The sequence below is a fragment of the Polistes fuscatus genome, unplaced genomic scaffold (assembly GCF_010416935.1).
Source record: "Polistes fuscatus isolate 324 unplaced genomic scaffold, CU_Pfus_HIC Scaffold25, whole genome shotgun sequence".
NCBI lineage: Eukaryota > Metazoa > Arthropoda > Insecta > Hymenoptera > Vespidae > Polistes > Polistes fuscatus.
Genome location: NW_025113102.1, coordinates 143,011 through 152,807, shown reverse-complemented (window position 1 = coordinate 152,807; position 9,797 = coordinate 143,011). Strand labels below are relative to the sequence as shown.

The 9,797-nt window shown below is 33.6% G+C and overlaps 1 pseudogene; it reads left to right on the top strand.

Annotated features, from left to right (window-relative positions):
- The first annotated feature begins 7,518 nt into the window (after positions 1-7,518).
- LOC122518564 lies at positions 7,519-9,767 on the top strand (annotated as a pseudogene).
- Positions 9,768-9,797: the final 30 nt, after the last annotated feature.

The following is a 9,797-nucleotide window of genomic DNA, read 5'->3' as shown; positions in this document are numbered from 1 at the left end:
AGACGGTGCTCTAACCATGTTTTACCCTTAAATTACAACTGTTCCAATCACAGTTCTATTTACACATACAAACCAACAAACAAACAAACAAACAAACAAACGAACACACACATAGAAGCACGAGTATAATACGCGAGGCAAATTGTTTTTCGAAAAAATATGTGCGTGTGTATGAACACCCATATAAGCATTTTAGATAAATATTTAAATTAAATTATTATACAAAATGAAATAATTAACATTTAAATAATATATCTATAACGTATATTATTTCTGAATTATACATTGAATAAGGAAAAAAAAAGTATTAAGAGTAGGAAAGAAAGTATTGCTCGTTAAATCTTGTTATTTCAGATAGATAGGGAAACGAGTTAAACGTATGTATGTGTGTACATACTCGCGCGAACGCGTGTACGCTTATTAGGAAGATATTTACTTGGAAACGTCGGGGTGAAAGGTGAAAGCCTTTGAAAAGGCGGCTCTAAGGGGCGAATTGCGTACCCGATGAACAGAGAGAGACAGAAACGGACAGAAACGGAAAGAGAAAGAGAGAGAGTGGGGGGTAGGATAAAGAGGAATAAAAAAAAAATAAGAGGACGAAGAGTAGGAAGAGGATGAGGATGAGGAGGAGGGGGGTGGTGTAAGAGGAGATGATTTCGAATCGAGAGGTCGACGAATGGGATCGCGAATGAATAGGGAGTATGGATTCGTGAAGAGCCAATGGGGCTGCGCGATGTCCTCCTCTCTGCTTAGCGACGACCACGCCAATCGGAGGGCGTTTTCCACCCCCGATTCGTTTCTTCCTTCCTAGAGGGTGCTGCTCCTGCTGCTGGTTTAATACTTTGCCAGTAGGGAAGGCTGGTTTTAGGGTGGTTTCAGGGGGTGGTTGCGAGGCGTAGTCGCGTTACCTTTTCACGGGTTCTACCTGCTCGCTTCTGTTAAAGACGACGGAGTGAGATAAATGTGTGTGTGTGTGAGAGAGAGAGAGATCTTTGGTAACAGATATCAGAGACAGCCAACTTCGTTCTGGCTCCAGCACACCTTCTTCTTATTTTTCTTATTTTTCTTTTTCTTTTTCTTTTTCCTATCCACCATCTTCTATCCACTTTCATTCACTTACACCCACTCCCTGACAAGGACGCAGTCAATGCTCCGACGCCTTTTCTTACCTTGGATTACGCTAACCCCTTTTCTTTATCTCTTCATTCTACCCTATTTGATTCGACTATACTTAGTTCGTTTTTTTTTATATTATTTTTATTTTTATTCATTATCAATTTGTTCTAACTAATTTATATATCTACTATATAATATTAAATTATAATTTATTTAATTATCTTCACGCACGCGTAATCAAAATAAATCGTAGGATCGTTCAATTCCAAATTAATCGCATAATAATTATTCTAAGAATAGTTACGTTAGATAGATGTGATACGTTAGATATCATTTGAACGGGTTGTATGAAATTTTGTTTCCAAATTCAACGAATAATATTTTATTTTAGTAATTATCAAAGTAATTATCAGCAAGTAGATGAAAATTTCATTTAAAGCTAAACATTTTCATCCTAATTGTATTGGTCTTTTTCTTTTACTTTTTTTTTTTTTTCTTAATAGGGTGACACCACTAACAAATGGGGAAGTTTTGTTGGAGATAGACGGCCCTTAGAGAAAGACTTGTTTTATTCTATGTTGTTTGCCCCGCGACAAGTTTGGCGTCGATGCACGTGCCCTGCCATATGACAAGCGTGTTCGATACCTATGGCGTCGCACGCAACCACTCGAAAGACAATTCGAACTTCTAAATTCAAACTCATCCACGTGGAGCTCGCGATGAATTGGATTATACTTACATACGTAGGTAGGTACACGTACGTACGTGTGGATGTATTTGTTCTTCAACTTATTCAAACACCTCGAGTATACTCACGTAAATGGTATATATAATATTTAATATATACAATATATACGAGAATGGGTTTTGAGATAAGTTTTCAAAATTAACAATTAAAGAAATTTGAATATTTATAAAAAAAAATTATATTAAATAAGAAGACAATTTTCAACCAATATAATATTTTTAATATTGGTATTTATATTATATATTTAATATAAATATATTATTATGATATATATTATTATAGAAATGATTTAATTATTAAGTAAAAATTATTTTCTTCTTAACGAACGAACCATTCATACGCATACCTACATATACACGCGCAAAAACATATTTAAATGGATATCCGTGCGCGAGTGTGTGCTAGAGTTTAATTACAAGTTTTTTTGTCCTAATTTTAAAGCTACGAGGGAAGAATCAGAGGGAGGGGGGGTTCGAGAGAGGATATAAAAATTAGGAAGGAAGAAATTGTCATTTGTCATTTGTCGAAATTGAGATGTTGTCGACAAATTATTAATAAAATAACCGCACTCACTTAGTTACCAACCAAAAAAAATTCTTATTCACTTAATTGCCAATCAAAAAATCCGCAATCACTCAATTACCAACCCAATATACAATAGTATAATATATGTAGTATAAAATGTAAACATTCGTCTCGTTCTCTGGAAGTTTAGTTTTCCAAAGTTTTTTTCACTTTTACAGCGTGCGCGAACTACTGCATTCATGTATTTTTTTTCTTCTCTTCCCTTTGTTTTTTATATTTTTATTTATTTCCATCAATTTCTATCTATCTATCTCTCTCTCTCTCTCTCTTGCAAACCGGTACTCTTTATTTAAATAAATTTCTCCCTCCCTTCCACCCCAGCCACTACTCTGGGGAACTTGCTTGCCTCGGACACAATCTATATCGGTTTACAATGATAAAAAGCAAACACGGGAAATAACGCGAGGAATTACTGAACCAAACAATATGTCCCCCGTTTGTATAAGAGAGAGAGAGAGAGAAAGAAAGAAGAAAGAAAAAGAAGGAAAGAAATATATAGACAGACCGGGATATATTCGACGTCGGGAAACGTTCGTTTGAAAGTAGAGGGTAGAGTCAACAGATTTTCTCCACCCCATAACTCCCTTTCCCTTTCCCATTCCCGTTGCCCTTCCTCCCTCTGTTTCTATCTTTCCCTCTCAGTTGCTTTTCCCTTGGAGATTCTGTCTGGTCTCCTCTCAATAAAATGATACGAGTCGACACCGAGTCCTCGTTGAGATTCGTCTTATTATCGGCTCGAAAATTGTCCTTAAAATAAGAAGAAGAAGAAGAAGAAGAAGGAGGAGAAGAAGGTGGGAAGGAGGACAAATGGTAATAACGATGAACGATTACAAACAAAATAGAATCGAGATATTAATCGTGGCCCTTGAGAATCGTGATGTCTGGATATTCAAAGGGTAAGAAAAATATGACGATGATTCTAAGGAAAAATGAGGGAGAAAAAAAGGAAATAAAATAAAAGAAAAAGAATAAGAGATGGAAGACGCGTGGCAGGAAGAGGAGGAGAGAGCTCGAGATAGCTCGAGGGAAATGGTGGGTTGGCTAAAAATTGGTACCCTTTCGCTCGCGGGTGCCTCTTGGCGGATGGTACTCGTGTAAGCAGCGACTAGTGAGGTAAACTCGAGTGTCTGCGGGGTGAACTACGAAGAGAAAGAGAGAGAGAGAGAGAGATAGGTTGCTACCACAACTACTAGCTAGGCGAAGGGAAAACGGGGGGATAAACGGGGTAGGGAAAGGGTGTAGGTGTGCAAGGAAGAAAGTAGGGATCCCAAGGGGATGCTTTTCCTCGGTCTGAGGCATTTCGTAGGCGATATCCTCCTAGCTCTACTCGGCGTGTCTACCTTCTCTTCTACGAGTCTGTTCATCTTTCTCTATTATTCTCTATCTTTCTCTTTCCCGTAGAACCACGCGGGCCTTCTCAAGCGTTTCTCCTCGTCGTCGTCGTCGTCGTAGTCGTAGTCATCATCGTCCTCCTCCTCCTCCTTCTTCTTCTCTTCTTCCACCCTCTTCTCCTCCTCCTCCTCCTCCTCCTCCTCGGCATATCCCTTCCCAACAAACGTACACAGGGCACCAACCGGCAAGAAGTAGACAATTCACAATTAGCAAACACAAACAGAAGTACGAGTGGCTTGAAGTTGCTTGGGACGCGGTGGCAACGGGCTTAGCCGGAAGCAAATGGTGGGGTAGGAGGCTTCTGGGATGCGAAGCGACTAGCTTGGCAGTCCCTGAGCGTCAGCCTCCGCTTCAGAATCCTCTTCTCTCTCTCTCTCTCTCTCTTTCCCTCTTTCTCTCTTCGCGTACTCCTCTCCCTCTCTCGGACCTAACCCAACAGAGACGACCGAAGGCACACGTACTCTTACATTTTCGGATAACGGGTGTACCCGTTCTTCGATGTATGCCTTCCTACTTTACCTTTATTTTACTTACATTCTTTAACTCGCTCTTTTAGTTCCCCCATTATTATTCCTTCTCTTTCTTCCTATCTCTTTTGTTCAATTTTTATTCTCGACAAACGAACCGCTACATCTTTGACAATCATTTAACTTATCTTTATTTCATATATATTTAATGTTTCCAATTGTTTAAATATTTGATCGTTGTCCTGAACTTATTCTGGTATTGGCGGCGGAAGAATTTGACGAAAAATTGGTTGAAGTTAGTTTTTAGGTATTTCTCTTTAGTTCCGAGTTCCCTTTTTTCTTTTTTTTGCTTTGGGCATGTCGTGTAGAACGATTGTAAAGTACACCCGGTATACACACGCATCTCTCTCTCTCTCTCTCTCTCTCTCTTTCGTCGTTGCGTTGGAACACTCGAAGCCCCAACCAGTTACGGCAACAATAGGCTTTGTCTTCGCGCCGTCGGCGCTCGCAAATTGGTAGAAATCTTGATTAAAGGTGCAATTCCGCTGCTGCCTACGGACAAATATGAATTGCACCCCCGATCCTACCGTCCCTTTTCTATTTTTCTTTCTTTTTCTTCTACTTCTTCTTCTTCTTCTTCTTCTTCTACTCCTTCGTCGTCGTCGTCGTCTTTCGCTGTCCCGTCGAAATGAAAATGGAAAAAATATGCTCTGTGTTCCTTTTACCGATGCAACAACTCTTTCCAATTTTCATGAAGAAAATATTCTCAAAAAGAATAAAATAAAATCTTTGTTAATTGTTGAGAAAAATGTATGTAACGTTGGATTGGTCAATTAGTAATGTCGAATCGTTTAGTATTTTTTATCTAATCAAATAAACACTTGTTTTAATTGTTTAATATTCTATTGAGCGTTCAAATATAATGTCAGTATTATCGATAATAAAATACTAAAGTTTGTTGTTTAATTAAATATTGAAAAAAAAAATAATTTATCGGTCATATTTAACGAACAGATTCCAATGATATGTCATAAATTGAAAATTACTAAGCAATATAAATGATTATTAGTTAGTATTCGTTGTTCGAAGATTGCTATATTAAATGGAATGGTATTTATTCGTAGGAAAAAATCTACTTATTTTCTCATTTGTCGACCATCGTCGAGAACGTAATCCTATTGCGGGATTATTTGCCGACGTGTATCAACGTACACGGCCATGTCCGTCGCAGAAATCGGATGTAGGGAAATATAGTATAGAAATGGAATAATAATGCATTGTATATGACAGATGCGATCAAACCTCTTGCAATAATCCGTGTATTAGTCTCTAGTGCGATACCAAAATCTATGACCACAAGCAACATACATTTATATGTGTATATTATTTTATATATAAAAGAAATTTGTGTGTAACACTATGATCACATTATAACCTGGGTAAATATATTTTATGTGTGTGCGTATGTGTGAATATTTTTGGTTACAATGGAAATAACAAAAGAATTACACTAATACGAGGCGTTAATACGGTGATATATTATAATCTAATAGAAATATATAAATAATTTTTAAATATTATAACATTTAAATTAGTATTTGAATCGAAATGAATTACAAGATTTTTATTCGAAATTATTATCAAATTAATTTCTACACCTAATATAACTCAAATTTAATATTATAATTACTATATAAGTATAATGATCAAAATCAAGCATCCGTTTAAAAAATCACTGTACGATCGAATAAGTGGAGTTAAAATAGTTTAATTCATTGAAAATTCATTATAGTATTCGATAGAGAGAGAGAGAGATGTTTTTTTTCATACTAATTTTTTCTTTAATATTACCACCAATATTGCTAAATTTCTATTTATACAGTAACACACGTACGCACACATGTTTTGAAAGATCAAACGCAACATAAACCCATGTGTCCTATGCAAAGTAAGTAAATACACACCACAGTATTGAGTCAATTTACATAATGATAATCGAAACATACATCTAAATATGAAAAGCTCTATTTGAATTCTTGGAAACATCCATGGAAGAATTATTCGCAAATTGTTAGCATTGTTTTCTATTTTTCTAAAGAATTATCTATTTCAAATTTTAATTATTACAATCAAATTGTCGATATAACGCTTCGATGTAATTTTTTTCATTTTTTTTTTCAAGTTCAATGCATTAAAAATATAATCGATGTTTTAATTAATATAATATTTATTTTTTATTTCTTTTTATTAAGATTAATAAAAATATAACGTTTGCTACGCCGTTCATTTTTTAATTCATGCTCTAATGTTTTGTATTTACAAAGGACATCTGTGCGTATATGTGTAATTATTTTCATTTAATTAGAAATTATTTATACGAATCCGATTTCGATTAATTTTAAATTATGAAAATTAATTTAATAGAAATGTATATAACGTTACCTTGAAAATGTGAGTAGTGTCATCTTTTATAAATATAATATTATCGATAAATTATCTGTAGATGATCAAGGAGAATTAAAATAGAGAAGATATAATTGTATTTTATCATTTCGTGTCACACGCAACATTATCGACAAATTTTGCTACTGTATTTATCTTCGGTGCAGTGTCGATAAAGAAGGACACGACTTGAAAATTTCGGTGCAGTGTCGATAAGGAAGGGCACGACTTGAAAATTTCGGTGCAGTGTCGATAAGGAAGGGCACGACTTGAAAATAATTGTATTATATTTCATGCGTGGGTTGATCATTGGTAGCATTGACCGAGCACAAAAAAGTTGGCATAGAACCTCAACAGCTGAAAAAAAAAATGAATAAGTACATTAAATTTCTAGTTATTTGCTAACTTAAAACCCATAATTGCTAACTTTATTAATGAATTATTGAATTAATTATTAAGTAACAACCTATAGGGTAGTGAAAAGAAATAGGTTAATCGTTCATAATGTATAAACAATAGGTAAATATTTTGTAAATTAAAATTTTTATTTCTTTTCACTACCCTATAGGTTGTTACTTTGAAAATCAAGTTTAAATATATCCCCCCGCAGGTATACCAACTTTATTTTCATTTTTTCAAAGTGCGCATGCGCATTGAATTTGTGGCTGCGCATGCGTACAACATATCTCCCACTCATGACGTTGCCATTTCATAATTTTTATTCAAAGTGTAATAATTAATTTCAACTTATTAACGATAAATCAAAAATATTTAATAAAATAAAGTTGAGCAGCCGGACAAACAAAAAGTAAGCGATTGATTGAAAACAAAAAACACTAGAAAACTTCATTGCTCTGCTTAGAAATAAGAAAAAACGTTTTCGTATTTTCAATTATTAATAACTTAATTAAATAATTAATTAGTAAAGTTAGCAATTATTGATTTTAAATTAGCAATTTGTTAGCAGTTTAGCGCACTTATTCATTTTTTTCTGCTCTTGCAAATTACGTTGCTTTATTTAGAAATAAAAAAAAAATGTTTATTGTATTTTCAATTATAATAACTAATTAAATAATTTATTAATAAAGTTAGCAATTATGGATTTTAAATAAGCAAATAGCTAGCAATTAAATGCACTTATTCATTTGTTTCAGCTGTAGAGGTTCTATACCAATTTTTTTGTGCTCCTTGTCCTGCTGCATATAACCTTGTAAGACACGTGGTAATAAGTTATCATTCTTTTATCGAAAAAAAAAAAACACTTATCTTAAGTTTACTATAAATAAGAATAACATTTAAATGGAACTAAAAGTTTTGCTTTTTAACGTAATTTGAAGAAAACTTAAAATTGGATTAGAGAACAAAATTACTGTGCAATCACGGTAATAAAGAAAACATTTAATAATTAAAGTGTATAGACTGATATTAATATCTGTTTACATTCCAGAAACAACGAATATTTAAATTAGTATACTGGATACGAGCTTTAACATGGTTTCGAAGGAAAATTTATCGTATTATGCTCTAATCTGTAGTATTTTTTATGGATTTGGAGTTAAATGGTGCTATGAATATGCCAAAGGTTCCTTTTCATTGAAAAAAAAAGAGGGCGAGATCATAAAAAAGGATATTAAATTTTGTATGAAATGTGAAAGCATGTTTACTAATAAAGGGTGCGAAGCGCTTATTAAGCTTATAATATTATTATTAGCTTTTTTCATTAATGAACAAAATTGTTTTTGGGGTTATGAAACATCTTCTAAAATTACCGTAGTATTGATTGCTAATTTTGCTAATCTTTGGAAAAATCTGCTATTATCTTAGAACTTGTATGGCCAGAAATGAAATTGTTAAGAGCTTATATGACTTTTTTACACGGTGCATGGATCATTTATATGCATTCTATGGAATCATATCCACGTATTAAAGTCTTAATGGACTTGTCAACGTTCATATGTCTTGTATTTTTCTTAATTTTGTCTATCGTTGGATTTACAAAAAAGCTATTGCAAAAATTAGTAATCGAGGAACCACCTGCAGAACCAGTTAATGATTGCGATAAAGCGGTCTAAAGAGTATAAGTGGATCATTTAACGTTGTAGTGATATTGAATACTAGGGGTCTTCAATCATCAAGTAGTGAGATTTGTGTACAATTATAATATCAAAAGATAGACTCGTAGTAAGTGTAATCATATATTTATTGCTATTATACATGAAATAGTGTACAGCGTAGTATAATTTATTTATTTAACACGTTCACTGCCAAGCGCTTTTCACATGATTTGTCTGCCACGCCTAGACAAATTTTTTATTATGGGACGTATATTTTGTTGAATTTTCGTTTACAACTGATAACGGCGTTGTATAATTGTGTTTTGTTTATTTTTTATGTTGAGGTCACCAGTGACCGTCGAGGAGCTGTAAACCATTTTATGATTATTTGTTCCTAAATACGGAAAAGATTGAGGAATTTATAGCAACGAATCATTTCTGACCACGGCGATTGATTTTATTTGCAGAAGACTTGTACAAAGACCAATGAGATCAAGTTCCAGAAAAAAATATATTACATTTACTCATAGTTTATAATAGTCGCAAACCCCTTCGAAGAACTTCCAACAGATTGTTTAATATTTTCTGAAAATTTTTATATTATATATTTTCTTCGAAATTTGATCTCTGTTTGCAAGAATCTGAAAATGGATTGTTTTCAGCAAGTACTTAAGTTGTAAATTCAATTATGTTATAGAGACAAGTAACTCAGAAAAATGTTTTAATTTCTGATTTTAGGATGAAATTGGCAAAGTTATTTAGTACAATGTTCTGATATTGAAGATTGCATTTTATCAAGCAATTACATACAGAAAAGACGTAATCACGAATTAAAAAAAGAATCAGGAAGTGTTGATTGTTTTTGTTTAGATTTTCTTTGTCTACTGTGTCTAATTGTGTCTGTGTCTAATTGTCATCGAAATGTATCGAAATAAAATGTATATTGTCTTTGTAAACAAAAAATTATTCTCACATACTCTGTACGTCATATAT